The sequence below is a fragment of the Marmota flaviventris genome, chromosome 19, assembly GCF_047511675.1.
Source record: "Marmota flaviventris isolate mMarFla1 chromosome 19, mMarFla1.hap1, whole genome shotgun sequence".
In the NCBI taxonomy this organism is placed as follows: domain Eukaryota; kingdom Metazoa; phylum Chordata; class Mammalia; order Rodentia; family Sciuridae; genus Marmota; species Marmota flaviventris.
The window spans coordinates 37,378,960-37,397,615 of record NC_092516.1 but is presented as its reverse complement, the minus strand read 5'-3'; the positions used below and the strand labels follow the sequence as shown (position 1 = coordinate 37,397,615).

Below are 18,656 nucleotides of genomic sequence, written 5' to 3'. Positions count from 1 at the left end.
GAACTGTGACCACGCACAGAGCAGGCCCAGCGGCCTGCTGAGGGGCAGAGCCGCCCCACACCCCCCGCGACTGCCAGGTAGGGGAACTGTGACCACCGACAGAAAAGGCCCAGTGGCCCGCGGCGGGACAGAGCTTCCAATCACTCCTGCAAGGTAGGCGGGCCTGCGACCCACCGGCAGAAGAGGAGCAGCGGCCTGCTGAGAGGCAGAGCAGCCCCCTCCCCCTGCGCCGGCAAGGTAGAGGGAACTGTGACCACGCACAGAGCAGGCCCAGCGGCCTGCTGAGGGGCAGAGCCGCCCCACACCCCCCGCGCCTGCCAGGTAGGCGGAACTGTGACCACCGACAGAAAAGGCCCAGTGGCCCGCGGAGGGGCAGAGCTGCCAACCACTCCTGCAAGGTAGGCGGGCCTGCGACCCACCGGCAGAACAGGCGCAGCGGCCTGCTGAGAGGCAGAGCCGCCCCCTCCCCCCGTGCCTGCAAGGTAGACGGAACTGTGACCACCAACAGAACAGGCCAGACCTGCAACCGACAGACAGAACAGGCCCAGTGGCCTGAGGAAGGGTAGAGCCGCCACCCCCCCGCGCCTGCAAGGTAGGCGGACCTGCGACCCACCGGCAGAACAGCCCCAGAGGCCTGCAGAGGGGCAGTGCCGCTGCCTGCGCCTGCAAAGTAGGCAGAACTGCGACCACCAACAGAACAAGCCTAGCGGCCCGCGGAGGGACAGAGCCGCCGCCCGCGCCTGCAAGGTAGGCGGACCTGCTACCGACCGGCAGAGCAGGCCCAGCGGCCTGCCAGCGTGGTAGGCACATTGCCCCAATTGGAGTAGGGGTAGAGCCGCCCCCCGCGCCTGCGAGGGAGACTTTGCAACTACACAAGACCAATATAAATATATAGGGGGAAAATTCAATAGCACAACAGTTTCACCAAGTAGAAAGGAACGCAAACAGTATGAAGAGACAAGGAAAGAAAGGACCACAAGCATTGCAGGTCAACTCAACGTTAGAAGAGGTAATAGCTGTAGCAGATGGAATGTCAGATAAAGAATTCAGGATATACATGCTTCAGATGATCTGGAGTCTCAAGGAAGACATCAGACAGCAAAATCAGACAATGAAAGATCACTTCAACAATGAATTACATAAACAAATCCAAGAAGCAAAAGATCAACTATACAGGGAAATAGAGGTTATAAAAAACAAACAAACAGAAATCCTAGAAATGCAGGAAGCAATAAGCCAACTTAAAAACTCAATTGAGAATACTACCAGCAGAGTAGAACACTTAGAAGACAGAACATCAGACAATGAAGATAAAGTATTTCAACTTGAAAAGAACATAGACAGCTCAGCAAGACTGTTAAGAAACCATGAGCAGAACATCCAAGAAATATGGGATAACATCAAGAGACCAAATTTAAGAGTCAGTGGGATACAGGAAGGGACAGAGTTTCAAACCAAAGGAATGAGCAATCTATTCAATGAAATAATACGAGAAAACTTCCCAGACTTGAAGAATGAGACAGAACCCCAAATCCTAGAAGCCTACAGGACGCCGAATGTGCAAAATCGTAAGAGACCCACACCTAGACACATTATAATGAAGATGCCCAACATACAGAATAAGGAGAGAATTTTAAAAGCTACAAGAGAAAGGAAGCAGATCACATTTAGGGGTAAGCCAATCAGGATAACAGCTGATCTTTCAACACAGACTCTGAAAGCTAGAAGATCCTGGAATAACATATTTCAAACACTGAAAGAAAATGGGTTCCAACCAAGAATTGTGTTTCCAGCGAAATTAAGCTTCAGGATGGAAGATGAAATTAAAACCTTCCACGATAAACAAAAGTTAAAAGAATTTGCAGCTAGAAAACCATCTCTTCAAAACATCCTTGGCAAAACATTACAGGAAGAGGAAATGGAAAATAACAATGAAAACCAACAGTGGGAGGTAGGACACTAAAGGGGGGGAAAATAATCAAAGAGGAAAACAAACCATGTTTAGTAACATAAATAAACAAATATGGCTGGAAGAACAACCCATATCTCAATAATAACCCTAAATGTTAATGGCTTAAACTCACCAATCAAGAGACACAGGCTAGTAGAACGGATCACAAAACAAGACCCAACAATATGCTGCCTACAGGAGACGCATTTGATAAGAAAAGACATACATAGGCTGAAGGTGAAAGGTTGGGAAAAATCATATCACTCATATGGACTTCGGAAACAAGCAGGAGTATCCATACTCATATCAAATAAAATAGATTTCAAGCCAAAGTTAATCAAAAGGGATAAAGAGGGACACTACATACTGCTCAAGGGAACCATACACCAACAAGACATAACAATCATAAATATATATGCCCCAAACAATGGTGCAGCTATGTTCATCAAACAAACTCTTCTCAAGTTCAAGAGTCTAATAGACCACCATACAATAATCATGGGAGACTTCAACACACCTCTATCACCACTGGACAGATCTTCCAAACAAAAGTTGAATAAGGAAACTATAGAACTCAATAACACAATTAATAACCTAGACTTAATTGACATATATAGAATATACCACCCAACATCAAGCAGTTACACTTTTTTCTCAGCAGCACATGGATCCTTCTCAAAAATAGATCATATATTATGTCACAGGGAAACTCTTAGACAATATAAAGGAGTAGAGATAATACCATGCATCCTATCTGATCATAATGGAATGGAACTGAAAATCAACGATAAAAGAAGGAAGGAAAAAGAATACATCACTTGGAGAATGAACAATAGGTTACTGAATGATCAATGGGTTATAGAAGACATCAAGGAGGAAATTAAAAAATTCTTAGAGATTAATGAAAACACAGACACAACATATCGGAATCTATGGGACACATTGAAAGCAGTTCTAAGAGGAAAATTCATTGCTTGGAGTTCATTCCTTAAAAAAAGAAAAAACCAACAAATAAATGATCTCATACTTCATCTCAAAATCCTAGAAAAAGAAGAGCAAAACAACAGCAAAAGAAGAAGAAGGCAAGAAATAATTAAAATCAGAGCTGAAATTAATGAAATCGAAACAAAAGAAACAATTGAAAAAATTGACAAAACTAAAAGTTGGTTCTTTGAAAAAATAAACAAAATTGACAGACCCTTAGCCATGCTAGCGAAGAGAAGAAGAGAGAGAACTCAAATTACTAACATACGGGATGAAAGAGGCAATATCACAACAGACACTTCAGAAATACAGAAGATAATCAAAAATTATTTTGAATCCTTATACTCCAATAAATTAGAAGATAGTGAAGGCATAGATAAATTTCTTAAGACATATGATCTGCCCAGATTGAGTCAGGAGGATATAGACAACCTAAACAGACCAATATCAATTGAGGAAATAGAAGAAACCATCAAAAGACTACCAACTAAGAAAAGCCCAGGACCGGATGGGTATACAGCAGAGTTTTACAAAACCTTTAAAGAGGAACTAATACCAATACTTTTCAAGCTACTTCGGGAAATAGAAAAAGAGGGAGAACTTCCAAATTCATTCTACGAGGCCAACATCACCCTGATACCTAAACCAGACAAAGACACTTCAAAGAAAGAAAACTACAGACCAATATCTCTAATGAACCTAGATGCAAAAATCCTCAATAAAATTCTGGCCACTCGGATACAAAAACATATCAAAAAAATTGTGCACCATGATCAAGTAGGATTCATCCCTGGGATGCAAGGCTGGTTCAATATACGGAAATCAATAAATGTTATTCACCACATCAATAGACTTAAAAATAAGAACCATATGATCATCTCGATAGATGCGGAAAAAGCATTCGACAAAGTACAGCATCCCTTTATGTTCAAAACTCTAGAAAAACTAGGGATAACAGGAACATACCTCAATATTGTAAAAGCAATCTATGCTAAGCCTCAGGCTAGCATCATTCTGAATGGAGAAAAATTGAAGGCATTCCCTCTAAAATCTGGAACAAGACAGGGATGCCCTCTCTCACCACTTCTGTTCAACATAGTTCTCGAAACACTGGCCAGAGCAATTAGACAGACGAAAGAAATTAAAGGCATCAAAATAGGAAAAGAAGAACTTAAATTATCACTATTTCCAGATGACATGATTCTATACCTAGCAGACCCAAAAGGGTCTACAAAGAAACTATTAGAGCTAATAAATGAATTCAGCAAAGTGGCAGGATATAAAATCAACATGCATAAATCAACGGCATTCCTGTATATCAGCGACAAATCCTCTGAAATGGAAATGAGGACAACCACTCCATTCACAATATCTTCAAAAAAAATAAAATACTTGGGAATCAACCTAACAAAAGAGGTGAAAGACTTATACAACGAAAACTACAGAACCCTAAAGAGAGAAATAGAAGAAGATCTTAGAAGATGGAAAAATATACCCTGTTCATGGATAGGCAGAACTAACATCATCAAAATGGCGATATTACCAAAAGTTCTCTATAGGTTTAATGCAATGCCAATCAAAATCCCAACGGCATTTCTTGTAGAAATAGAGAAAGCAATCATGAAATTCATATGGAAAAATAAAAGACCCAGAATAGCAAAAACAATGCTAAGCAGGAAGTGTGAATCAGGCGGTATAGCGATACCAGACTTCAAACTATACTACAGAGCAATAGTAACAAAAACAGCATGGTACTGGTACCAAAACAGGCGGGTGGACCAATGGTACAGAATAGAGGACACAGAAACCAATCCACAAAACTACAACTACCTTATATTCGATAAAGGGGCTAAAAGCATGCAATGGAGGAAGGGTAGCATCTTCAACAAATGGTGCTGGGAAAACTGGAAATCCATATGCAACAAAATGAAACTGAATCCCTTTCTCTCGCCATGCACAAAAGTTAATTCAAAATGGATCAAGGAGCTTGATATCAAATCAGAGACACGCTGTCTGATAGAAGAAAAAGTTGGCTACGATCTACATACTGTGGGGTCGGGCTCCAAATTCCTCAATAGGACACCCATAGCACAAAAGTTAATAACTAGAATCAACAAATGGGACTTACTCAAACTAAAAAGTTTTTTCTCAGCAAAAGATACAATAAGAGAGGTAAATAGAGAGCCTACATCCTGGGAACAAATTTTTACTCCTCACACTTCAGATAGAGCCCTAATATCCAGAGTGTACAAAGAACTCAAAAAATTAGACAATAAGAGAACAAACAACCCAATCAACAAATGGGCCAAGGACCTGAACAGACACTTCTCAGAGGAGGACATACAATCAATCAACAAGTACATGAAAAAATGCTCACCATCTCTAGCAGTCAGAGAAATGCAAATCAAAACCACCCTAAGATACCATCTCACTCCAGTTAGATTGGCAGCCATTATGAAGTCAAACAACAACAAGTGCTGGCGAGGATGTGGGGAAAAGGGTACACTTGTACATTGCTGGTGGGACTGCAAATTGGTGCAGCCAATTTGGAAAGCAGTATGGAGATTTCTTGGAAAGCTGGGAATGGAGCCACCATTTGACCCAGCTATTCCCCTTCTTGGTCTATTCCCTAAAGACCTAAAAAGAGCATGCTACAGGGACACTGCTACATCGATGTTCATAGCAGCACAATTCACAATAGCTAGACTGTGGAACCAACCTAGATGCCCTTCAATGGATGAATGGATTAAAAAAATGTGGCATTTATACACAATGGAGTATTACTCTGCATTAAAAAATGACAAAATCATAGAATTTACAGGGAAATGGATGGCATTAGAGCAGATTATGCTAAGTGAAGCTAGCCAATCCCTAAAAAACAAATGCCAAATGTCTTCTTTGATATAAGGAGAGTAACTAAGAACAGAGTAGGGTCGAAGAGCATGAGAAGAAGATTAACATTAAACAGGGATGAGAGGTGGGAGGGAAAGGGAGAGAGAAGGGAAAATGCATGGAAATAGAAGGAGATCCTCAGAGTTATACAAAAGTACATACAAGAGGAAGTGAGGGGAAGGGGAAAAATAATACAAGGGGGACAAACGAATGTCAGTAGAGGGGGCTGAGAGAGAAGAGGGGAGGGGAGGGGAGGGGAGGGGGGATAGTAGAGGATAGGAAAGGCAGCAGAATACAACAGACACTAGTATGGCAATATGTAAATCAATGGATTTGTAACTGATGTGATTCTGCAATCTGTATATGGGGTAAAAATGGGAGCTCATAACCCACTTGAATCAAATTGTGAAATATGATATATCAAGAACTATGTAATGGTTTGAACAACCAACAATAAAAATTATAAAAAAAAATGTAATATATGCCTTCCAATCCACCTTCCAATAATTTATTTTCATATTTATTCATTACAGAACAAATGCATTTTGTGTCTATGCTATTTTACTGGTGTAGCACTTTTTCAAATTTTGACTCAACATTCTCTGTTCTATTTAGTCACATTGCTCTTATTGATGTAGTTCTTTGGCTTTGACTTCTATTATTAGGGCATTTTGTAGATTCACAACAACTTGTTATATATGTTGGTGACTATCTCCAGGCTATCTCTAACATTTTGCTTTCACCAACAGTGCTCAGATTAGCAAAACCTCATGCATGTCTTTTTGAAAGTCTGTGTAAACAATTTCTGGTCTATATTCCCAAAGAAGTATTGTAGAATTGTTGGATCATGAACATTTAATTTTAGTATTTGCTCCCATATTACTTTTAAAAGTGGCTGTATCATGGTTGATTCAGTGGCTGTGTGTGTGTGTGTGTGTGTATGAGAGAGAGAGAGAGAGAGAGAGAGAGAGAGAGAGAGAGAGAGAGAGAGAGAGAGAAGGACGAAGATGGAGACAGAAAGAGAGGGAGGAATGAAGAGAGAAAGCGATAGAACTGATAAGTATAAGAGAAGATAAAACATTGCTGGACTTTTGTTTGAAATTACACTGAATTAAAATATAATTTTAAAGAGAATTAACATTATTCCATACATTACCACAATAAAATTTTTCATATATGCATGTATTTTATCATACTCTTTAGTAACACTTTAAAATGCTCTCCATAATGCTGGTGGCATTGCTTGGTGATTATTAAACATCAAACACTTAATAGACTAATGCTTGGTTATTGTAATAGTTATTTTACTCTTGGTTACTTTTCCAGTTGATTATCACTGGTGGAAATGAAAACTCTTTAATTTATTTTATAAATTTTGATTATGTTTTTGTTAACTTCACTGGCAAATCATGTATTTTAATAGTTAGATGGTTTTCTTGTGGTTTCAATATAAGTATATCATCTGTAAAAGAAAACTTTATAAATATATAAAATAGATACAAATAATTCAATTTAGCTTTTTAGATGGCTTATCACAGTGAATTGTCAGTTATCATTATTAGGAAAGAACTAGAGCAAAAAATAGAGGAAAACAACAATAAAAGGAACAAATACTGGGGTTGTCTTGAGGGCTTGAAATTTCACAATGTCAAGGTTATTACAGTACATCACTCTACATTTTCCTTGGTGTATTCTTTATTTATTCATACCATTGCAAAAATAAATATGACTATCCCAACAGAGAATATGACACTTGTTGACTACCAGTCTATGAAGGCCTTGATTACAAATGCATTACTTCTCCATGATGACGTAAATGCTCTGTGGTGAAAACATTTCACATATGTGCAAAAATTAAATTATGAAAAATTGTCATTTTATCACCCAGACAAATGTTTCTATAATCTAATCTCATTTGAAAAGTTCACATGAAAAATTCCATGGTTGCATTGTCTTCCTGGAACTTATTTTATGGGTACTGAATAGTCATGTTTTAAGGTAGAATTGGACATGGACATGTTCTCCTTAGAAACATCTCCTCCAATAAAGATTTTCTGTAAAAGGGAAAAAATTAACATAGGTACTATCTGTTTGAATCTTCCTGTACAACATAAAGTTACTGGAAGAAAACTTTTTTTATAGATAAAATACATACTAACAAAAGTGCAGCCTCAAAATGGAATAATTGGTGTTTCATGGAAAATAACCAAATGGGTGACTTTCTTATTTGCATATGATGGCATTAATGACAGTCCTATCCAAATCTGATATGAAAAGAATAGTCAAGTTTGGAACAAGTGTTTGGGACTTAGAAATACACCTCCTTTTTTTAAAAAGGAAAATATGTCACTATATTGAGCTAATTTTCTATTATAGCTATAAGTGGATACAATGTCAGACTTACAACCATCCAATTTAGGATTTTTTAAAATGTTATGATGGTGTGAAAGCAGACACATGTAACCATTCTGGTGTTTACTTTAAGTACAGTGATTGATGAATAATATGAAATACTCAGTTCTTTACTATAAAATAGGCCTTATGTTAGATGGTTTTTCACATCTCTAGGCTAATATAAGTTTTCTGAACAAGTTTAAGCTATGCTGGGTTAATTAGCAATGATATTCAGAAGGCTAGATACATTAAACACATCTTCAATTTATGATATTTTTTATTTTATGATGGGTTTATTGTTATATATACCCCATTGTAAGACAAGAAACATCTGTAATCTTACTAGGTCAACTTGGAAAGAGATCTGTTAGCATCTGTGTAATAAGTTTTCAGCTAAGCCCCAGATTTTTATTTCTACTCATAATATCTATTTATGATATATTAAAAAGTGATATTTCTGAATCAAATTTAAGTCATCAGACTTTGTTTATAATATATCAATAATTATCAGAATACATAATTTCTAGTAAAACTGTTTAATGTAATATTAAGCTGAAATTTGTTATTTCTATCCATATTCAATAAATACTCACTAAGCACCTATATGTGGTTATTGTCCTCAGTAAAATAAATAAAATAGTAAGAAAATTTTGATGTAGTTTGTGAATGGTGACTAAAATCTAGTGGGAGACATACAATAAAATAGCAAATGTTAAGTATTTAAAGTAGCCTTTTTAATAAAATATGATGAGTTATATGAGAAGCAAATACGATGTGCAATGGGAGCACACTGGAGGGACTTCTTCAATTAGGAAGAGAGGCTTCAGGGGAGTCGCAGGAAGCCTTTCAGGGAACTGAGACAGATGTTGGGCTTGGAGTTAGGACAGTGAATGGGAAAAAGAGAAAGGGGAAGGCAAACAATATCCTGAAATACATGGGGACTGCCTGTAGTAAGACATGTCAGAGAGACAGCCTGGCATACTGAAATGAGTTCCCTATGGCTGTAGCTTGGCAAAAGCAAGGGAACAGCCTAAAGAGCAGTATGAAGAGGCAGCTACTAGGCAGGTGCTGAAAGTCCCATAAATCCTCCAAGTACACTTGCAATTTTGGCAGCTTAGGGCATTTGAAAAAGGAAAGAAGATGATCATGCTGGTAGCACACAAGGAGTGGATTAGTGCATGCCCAAATAGTAGGTAGAAAATCTGAAAAGAAAAAAAAAACTTTAATAATTAGGAGCTACAGCCAAAGGATTCCATAATCAATGAGATATAGGGGAGTGAAGTAGAAAGAAAAGTCAAAAATAGCCCTCAGCCTGATGGTCATAGAACTGGATGAAGTAGGATATTCTGCACTGTAGCAGGAATAAAGGAAGAAAAGTGAGCAGGTTTAATTTTTGACAGCCAAGAATTATATATCGAGTAGGCATCCATGTGAAGAGTCTCATTGGAAAGTTGCAACCTAAAAGATAGGAGAGAGAGCTGAACAAAAACTAGAACAGTGTGTCATCCATATGTTTTTGATAACTGAAGATGCTTAAGAAGTTGAGATATTCCAGGGTCTGGGATGAGAAATAGGACTAGAGAAGTCCCAACAATATTGCAAAGAATTTAAAAACTGGGTCAATATACTTGGAACCCCAATTCATATCAAATGTTAATATTTCCTATGAAATAGTGGGATTTTTAAAAATAAATTATCAGGGATATGGCTCATTTGGTAAAGTGCTTGCCTCACATGAACAAGGCCCTGGGTTCAATCCCCAGCACCACAAAAAGTAAAATAAAATAAATAGATTATTATATAAGAAAAAAAGAATAATGAATGGGCATGGTACCCAAATATAATTTTCTTTGAAAATTCAATTTTCAAAGTTTGTTTCTAATGAAAAGAAGTCCAATGTACTTTGCAAACTATTCACAAGAGGACTTTTGATTCAAAATCTTTTTTAAAAAATCATTGAAAACACAGGCTTCCAACTATGTATTTTCATTTTCAAGCAAAACAGTTTACCATGCAGAGTAATTTCTTCCAGATTAATGGTAAATGCATTTGCTGTAATTTCACCCAAGTTTTCCACATAAAACAGAGTTGCTAAATACACAAAACCACATTAAGATGAGAGGTTGATTTTCTTATATTTAGATAGTTTATCTTTTATAGTTGTTTATTAAAATAAACTATTCAATAATCATCAATTGGTAAAAACCTAGTTTAAAAGCAAAACTGAGACAAACTCCAAAGTTTATAGTAAGAAATAATTCAGGCATATAATTTGGCAAAAAAAAAAAAAAAAACAAAACTTAGTCATAAAATTTGCCCTGTGAGATACGATTTAAGACACATCCACATTTCTGAGAAGGAAGCAATTGCCTAAGAAACAGAACATTCCCAGTAAACATCCATTCTGAAAAATCACTGAGGGATCAGCTAATGGTGAGGATACTAGAGATCCCTTTGTGGCTCGAGAATGGAGTCAATGTAGGTTGTAATCAATAAAAATCTATAAATTAAATAAATTAATGTAATTATATGTTTTCTGAAATCTAATGGAAATGAAGATGCTACACATATGTGGAGCAGGTGTGAAGAAACAGACATATGCAGTGGCAAAACAGGGGAGGTTCAAAAATTACAATAACTGACTATGTGCCTAGTAAAACAATAACTTTTTAAATTATTAAATGTTTTAAAGACATAGTACTGTTTTGTACAATTTCGTTATTTCATATATATTTCCTGCACCAATTATTTTTCTATTCTACCCTTTACACATTGGTTTAGGGTGAGTTATAATTAATTTTCTAATCTTCTAATCTTCTCCTGAAGAACTTTCTCCACAAATTTAAACACTTAACATTTTCTCAACAAATGTTAATTTACTTAGTTCTCTCCTATCGGTTTAATTATGCAAATAGGTACAAAATGCCTAACAAACAAACCTCAGAGTTCATGGGATTTGATTGCTTGTTTTAATTAAGAGGCTGTGATACTAAAAGATAAGCTGGCTTCATTCATTTGGACATATACCTAAGAGTGGTAAAGCTAAATCATATAGTAGTTTCATTTTTAGTTTTTTACTCTTTTCCACAATGGCTGTACTAATTTACATTCTCTCCAAAAAGAATTAGGATTTCCTTTCCCTACATTATCTTTTTGTTTGTTTGTTTTGTTTTTTGATAATATCCATCCTGACTGATGTGAGATAGAATCTCAATGTAGTTTCCATCAGAGTTTTCTTGTTAGCTAAAAACAGTGAACATTTTTTAAATATATTTATTGGTTGTTTGTACTTTTGAAAATGTCTTTTCATCATTTGCACGTTCATTTATTATAGCATTAATTACAATCAGCCTAGGTCTCCATCAAATGATGAATGGATAAAGAAATAGGGTATATATTCACAATGGAATATTATTCAGCCATAAGGAAGAATGAGATCTTGTCATTTGCAGAAATTATCAGAAGTCACCATGTTACACAAAACAAGTCATACACAGAAAGACAAATATGATATATTTTCTCTCTAATGTTGGGATCTAGGATAAAAAATAAGTAAATTAAATACGACATGAAAATAGTAGAGTAACTACTAGGGAACAGTAACAGAACCAACGGTCATAGGGAGGGTTCCAGAAATGTGAGTTTTGATGTGAAACAGGACAGAATGTAGCTGGGATTTTATAATCCCAGAGAGCTAAATTTCCATTATCATAGGAGAGAGAGACAAGACATATTCACATTCCTAATTATACCTTTCATATTTTCCTCTTGGCTTGTAAACCTTCCAGGATCACTTTTCTCCTTGGCAGAAATGTAGTCTCAGGGAAGTCACTTTGGGCATAACCTCGAAGGTAACAAAAGTTCGAACTTTACAGGGAGCACATTGCCAATTCATTCAAAGACTTCAAGAGAACCTCCCCCACTGAACTTGACTCTGACTATGCTTTCTACTACCCTTGTCTCCATGAGCACAGTGATTCTCCACAGAATCTTCTCTGTTGACCTCATTCATCAACCAATAAATTTCCACCCAAGAGCGAGGGGATATAGCTCCTACTGATGTGGACTTGAACAATTTACAAAATATGTTATCTTCTCCCTACTCAGAAAGAAATGATCAAGAAGTGGTATGTATTCTATGTTTAGTAAATATAAAGATGTGATCAACCTGAAGTTTGAATTGTATTCTCTGGATAGTATGGTTAGTGGACTCCTTGGTTGTTTCAGGATATATAGAAAAGATAAAATTTAATACTATACGTTAACACAGTTAAAAGGCTTCTGTGATATTTATAAATATATCAGTAAGCTAAAAGAAGTGTTTTGTCACTACAATTTGGCCATTATAACTTGTTTTGGAGGAACATGACCATATGCCCTATACTATATCACACACTATTACAACTTCTAAACCTAAGTACTAACTGTTTTTTTTTTCCCTACTGCTGGAAAAAACAGAAGTTGTTTTCTGTTGTATTATAAAAATTTTGAGCATTCCATACAAAAACAAACTAAAAAAGCAAAGAAAATTCCTGAGTGGCGCGTGTAAGTAGATCTAACAGATGCTCCCTCTTCAGCCTTTGCACTGCTCCCATGTATCTGCAGTGACTCAAAGTCTTGTTCATGGTCTGGGGCTTAGAGGCAGGTTATTACCTCTTATCAAACTCCCAGAGGGATAATGGTGCTAAAGCAGACATTTCATGTATGTGATGTTTCTGTAACTTTCTTCAGAGATGTTCAATGCTCGGACAGAAGATAAAAATGATCTCAGAGAAAATGTCTCTCTGAAACTACAAGATCTGACATTTTCACATCCAAGGTTTTCTTTGATTTTTGAGCTTTTTCCAGTTAAGAAAGGGTTTTACAGAGGAATGGAAGTTTATTTTTATCACCTAAGATTTTATGCTTACCTAGTATGAAAGGCTTAGAGGAAACAATAAGTGAAAGCACTCAGATTTATAAACGAGTTTAATGGTTGCATGACATCAGAAAAGCTTCACTTAACCATCTTTAGAATTAAGTATTTTTAGGACCTTTATTGAGCATAAAACTTCTATCTACATTTATAAAAATTCACAGACACTAACAGAAACATACACAAAACATACATTTAGGATAATAATAAATTGGAGTTAATAGATTTTGAATTAAGCATATATATGAAAACTCACAAGTTAGTGATTATAATTTTTAAAATGCCTTGTTAATTTCAGTTTATTAAATGTTTGATTCTATCTATGCTTTGGATGCTTTGCTTTATATTTTTAAAATCTTTTATGCAACAGAGCATTTCTTCTTACAAAAATTTTTAGAATTTGGAAAATATAGAATTTTAAACTGAAAATTGAAGATTTAGTTCTAACCTCTTTATTTAATAGCTAACTGCCATCAAAAAATGTTCCTGCCCTGTGTAGGCCTCAGTTTCCCCATATATACCAGGTTGATTTTAGAGAGCAAAGGATTAATCCTAGATATAAATGCTGTCTTTCCACTATGAATTTTGCTGTGCACTGAGAATTTCCAGCCATGCCCTTGGAAAAGATACTGACTCAGTCACCAGTTTGAAGGATGGTAATTCTGTTTTGCTTTCAGAGTTACTGCCTTTGATAACTTTATCCTAACCTAATTTGCATACGACTCTCTTCTGAACACAAAAATGCATTCAGGTGAACCAATTCAGTCCAAATAGACATAAGGGGCAATTTTCTGGAAACTCTCCCCCCCTCCCCCCCACACACACACAAGTGTGTCAGGACCAGATTTCTTTCTGCATTCTTCTCTTCCTTTACTGTGGTATGAGACTGAAAGTGTTGGAAACACTGTCACTATGAAGTGGCAGCCTTATATTAACAGATACCATAGCAGTTCTTTTGTCTGGAGTCATCACTGAGCCACAGGATCAAACCAACTCCAAAGACTGCCTAACTCAGAACTTTCTTGACACATATGTCAATAAATTCCCAACATTTAAAAATTGTGTTTGAGTTGTTTCTTCTGTTGTCATTGTTTTTCTACTTTTAACAGGAAGAGAAAAGAACTGGTAAAAAGTGGAAAAAAATCATGTACTTTATCTGTTTTCTAAAATTTATATCTGCAACAGGTTTTAGTTTGTAGTCTGAAAAAAATGTTCTTTAAAAATAATATTTTCATATATCCCCCTTAAAGATTATCTTTCTACCCTTCTCCCCTCTTATTCTCTTCCTTCTCTTTTTCTGGGGTTATATCAAAAGGCCTCCCACGTGCACTGGCTCCTATGGGGTTGGCACAAATCAGCAGGAGACTAAAGGAAGGGAGAAGGATGAAGTCTGGGTACTTTTGTCTTTGGCATCCTGCCTAAGCACTTACCTTGAGTTGAATATGCCCCTCCACCAATGGCCACCGTGTCCCCCAAGGCTGCTCAGTTTATCTGATTGTCTTCTCCAGGGTCCCAGCAAATTCACCCTCACTGTTATCCTTTCTCTTAGGAGTAGTAAGAAGCCTAGACTATATTGCACTTGCTTAATGCTCTTCTGGTAAAGTTGGTAAAGCTTTCAGAACATATAAACTAGGGTGAAAATGTATTTAGGTCCTTCAAATAGAGTTTTAGGTACTTATTACTAAAAGAGGCATTTCAAAACATTTTGTGAACTGTTAATGAAGTTTGACAATATGCTTTGTATACTAATAAAGTTGTCTTTCATTAATGGCATAAGTTATTAGGAAGCATAGTGAGCTACCATCAGATTAGATATATTTTGTCTTTTTATTAAGTTTGATGGTCCTACTCAGCTGTCTTCATGCCTACTATAGAACAAAATTGACCATTTTACTTACTTACAAAGCGTCCAATAACAATTTCTGGGATGTACGTTAAGTGAATAACTATGTCATAGTTGGAAGTCCTTGGATATAAGTTAGTTTATACTAAGCCTCTCAAAGATGCAAAAGGAGTTATGTCATGGTATAAAAATTCAATAATGCCTTTAAGTTGTAGCAGGTTGGTACAACCCTTATACATTAGGGATGGAAGATCTAAACCACATCGACCTTCTAAATGGAGACATTATTTTCAGTTTTCTTAGATTCTTGAAACATTGAGTTCTAATATAATCTGATTTTGCATCTACATGACTTAGTGTAGCATTCCAGATGTAATCAAAATGCCTAAATACACTATGATTTATGAGGGTATGAGTTGACAGAGAATATTACTTTTAATTCTTGTTGCTTTTAGCTTAAAATGACCACTAACCAATCACTGATATGAACAGACAGCAACCCGTTGAATATATATTACTTTTATTTACATATAAATCTCCTCAGAAAAACATTTTGAGAATCACAGATTGAGTATGCTTATAGACACTGATTTCATGTTATTAGAACTATAATTATCAATTTTCCAAAATTTTCTAACTTTAGATGATTGATAAGGCACTTGAGATGTGGTTTTCATTTAGATTTTAGTAAGCATAAAAGTTTTTACATTGATTCTCACACGAAGTATTTTTTCTTCTTAAATTATAAGGCAAAATAACAAACATTACTAGAAGAGTATGTAATGATGAAGGTATGATGAATGGAAGAGGAAGAAGAAAGAAAATTTGAAAAAAGTTTTTCAGTCTGAACTACTAGAGAAAATTTGTAGAGGAAAAAGTATTACAAAACATAGACATTTATCCATAACTGAGACACATTCACTCATAGCCTTGTGATAATAATTTCATTTCCCCCCCACCATTACTAAACCTCCTGAGAGTTGTCCAAGGATTCTAAAACTAGGCAGGAAGGTATAATGGTAATAATTTCTGTAGAGAAGTCAAAAACAGAGCTGAATGGCCGACCCTTCCTTATGTTTGCACAGTCAAGGTGTTTTTAGTGTAATTAAATTCTTCTCAAATATTAATTAGCAACTGAATCAGGAGTGTAAAATTACTTAATGAAAGGTTTGATATGACATAGAAGCTCAGTAAATATTAGTTTCATTAGTTCTCAATATCTAAAATCATTAAGCTCAATTAGCTTATTCTTACAAAGCAAATGGAGATTGGATGTTAAAAAGTTTGATGGTTTACCTAAAATTCTGCATATAATATATTTCAATCCAATCTTTAAATTAAGATTTCTGATATTTAATAACAGTTCTTTAATCATTAATAATATGATTTATGTATGTCAATTATATACATGAATTAAATTGCCATGTTTATAGCCTACATAAAAACTAATCATGTAAAAGTCTTAATTACTTAATATATGCCGCCAAAAGGAAATTTTAAATGGTGCATGTATTATGTAATAATTTAGGTATAGGTATGAATATTCTCACTTTCATTTGATGGAAGCAAACCATAAGTACAGATATCATTTTTAAGAACTTACCAAGTGAACTTTTTTTTTTACTTGTATAGAGATGACATTTAGGCCCAAGAAAATATCAGTAATTAACATTACTCATAACTTAGATTAAAATGACCTATATTAAATACTGAAAATGATTAAAATCAATGTGTATGAAATTCGATTTTATAAACTTTTAAAAATCTCTTATTAAATCTCTTTAAATGCATCTGGAGATTAAACACAGATTACATAAAATGATATTTTATTGAATAATAGTTCTTTTCTAAAAAGCTCAAGGAAGGATTATAAGAGTCTCATCACAGTAGTTAAAATTAATGTGTATATAAATATTAAAATGTTCCAATAATCAATAGAGCAATATGTTAAAATCAATCTTAATGCTTGATATAAACTACCTGAATGTCACTTGTCCTTTTAATGAAGCTGTACAAAGTAGAAAACCAATGATTATAAAAATATTACAAATAAAAATAATCTATCACTGTGTAAGCCATAACATATTCTAACCCTGGGATATTGGCCACATGTTTATTTCTTTGGGGAGGACTGAAGAAATGGTTTTACCTTCCTTTTTCTTGATGTCTATTTATGGTGGCTTATAGCCAACTTGAAGTCAGGAGACACTTTATATACATTTATTATCAGAAACAAACAAATAAATATTATTAGCTGATACAAGTGAAAGAAAGGACAATTTGTGAAATAGTGAATGAATCATAGAAAACACTTAAAGTGAACTTGAAGGTGGGATATCTGAAGTCAAGACTCAAATGATCAGATATTGGCACCTATGATGTATGAAACAACGCACTTGACAATTTGCAGAAGGAATGATTTTGCAGTTTTGCCATGTAGGATGTAATAGAACATCTTCCTAAAAGGCCTTTGAAAAATTCATACTATTGCCTTTACCCACTTTCCCAAAGTTGTCTGCTGAAAATAGATATTCCTTCTATTACATTTCAACATGCACTAAAACCAATCTATAGATGTAAAGCTCTATACTGCATGAGGCTTCCATTCTTGAACACTATCTAATTTGGAATATTCCTTTTTGTCTTTGCCTTCTGTAGTTGTGATTCATTACCTATCTCTGAGCTCTAGAAATTAGATGAAACAAGACAAATCACGCTGTCTCCATATTTTTTTTTTCAGCCTAACAATTTTTCAGCTTTCTTCAACCTATTGCAAATGTTACTTTCCTGAGTTCCTGGAACTTCTGGGTTACCTGTTTCTAGAAAAGATAACTCATGTCAAATTTTATATTAAAATAAATCTGTACCTCAAACCATACAGAGGTAGAACAGGAGTGAAATTATCACTTTGTTCTGGAAAATATTCTGTTATATTCAGTAAACATTATTGCAGGCTGAGAAGTGGCAAGAGCTAAGAGAAATAGATTTTTCAAATTATTAATCATTTTTAAAAACAGATTAATAATTATTAATTACTGAAAAAACTGATAAGAATGGTAAAGAGGCACAGAGAACATGCACTCTTTAGAGAGGAGAGAACTAGAGTTTGAGTTAGGCCTTGAAAAAATGAGAAATGTTATAAAGGATGGGGAAAAGTTTACCTTCTGGGTGAAAGACTAGCAACTTGAAAAAAAAAAAAAAAAAGGCCGAGCCTGTTGGGAGAGTGGTGGTATCAATTGGGAGTTGGGAGAGTGGTGGTATTAATTCAGAATGGCTGATATTATACTGTACAGAAAACAAGGAGGCCATACAGACAACTGGAATCCAATTGTGAAGAGCCCTGAGTGCCAGAATGAAAAGGGTATATGTTTAAACATTGTGAAGCAGAATTTTGAGGAGAGCAATAATCCTGGTTTTGTTTGGTGACACATGGTTTAATGATATTAAATTTAATTTTAACACAATTTGTTACCAAATATTGTATTCCTAATTCCTCATTTGTATGGTGTCCTATAACACTTAGATGAAGAAAGCAACACAATCACGATGAGCTTCATCTTTTTAAGGAAATCCATTATTACAACCTGGCAAGTACTGTGAGTAACCTAACATCATTTTCCCAGCTCTCCTCCTTAGATTGGAGGCAGTCATTGACTTGGTAAATCACTGTCCTAAAA

General features: G+C 35.5%; 1 pseudogene; it reads right to left on the bottom strand.

Annotated features, from left to right (window-relative positions):
- LOC139702967 (guanine nucleotide-binding protein subunit alpha-12-like) overlaps positions 1-18,656 on the bottom strand; it is a 75,699-nt pseudogene that overhangs the window by 32,052 nt on the left and 24,991 nt on the right.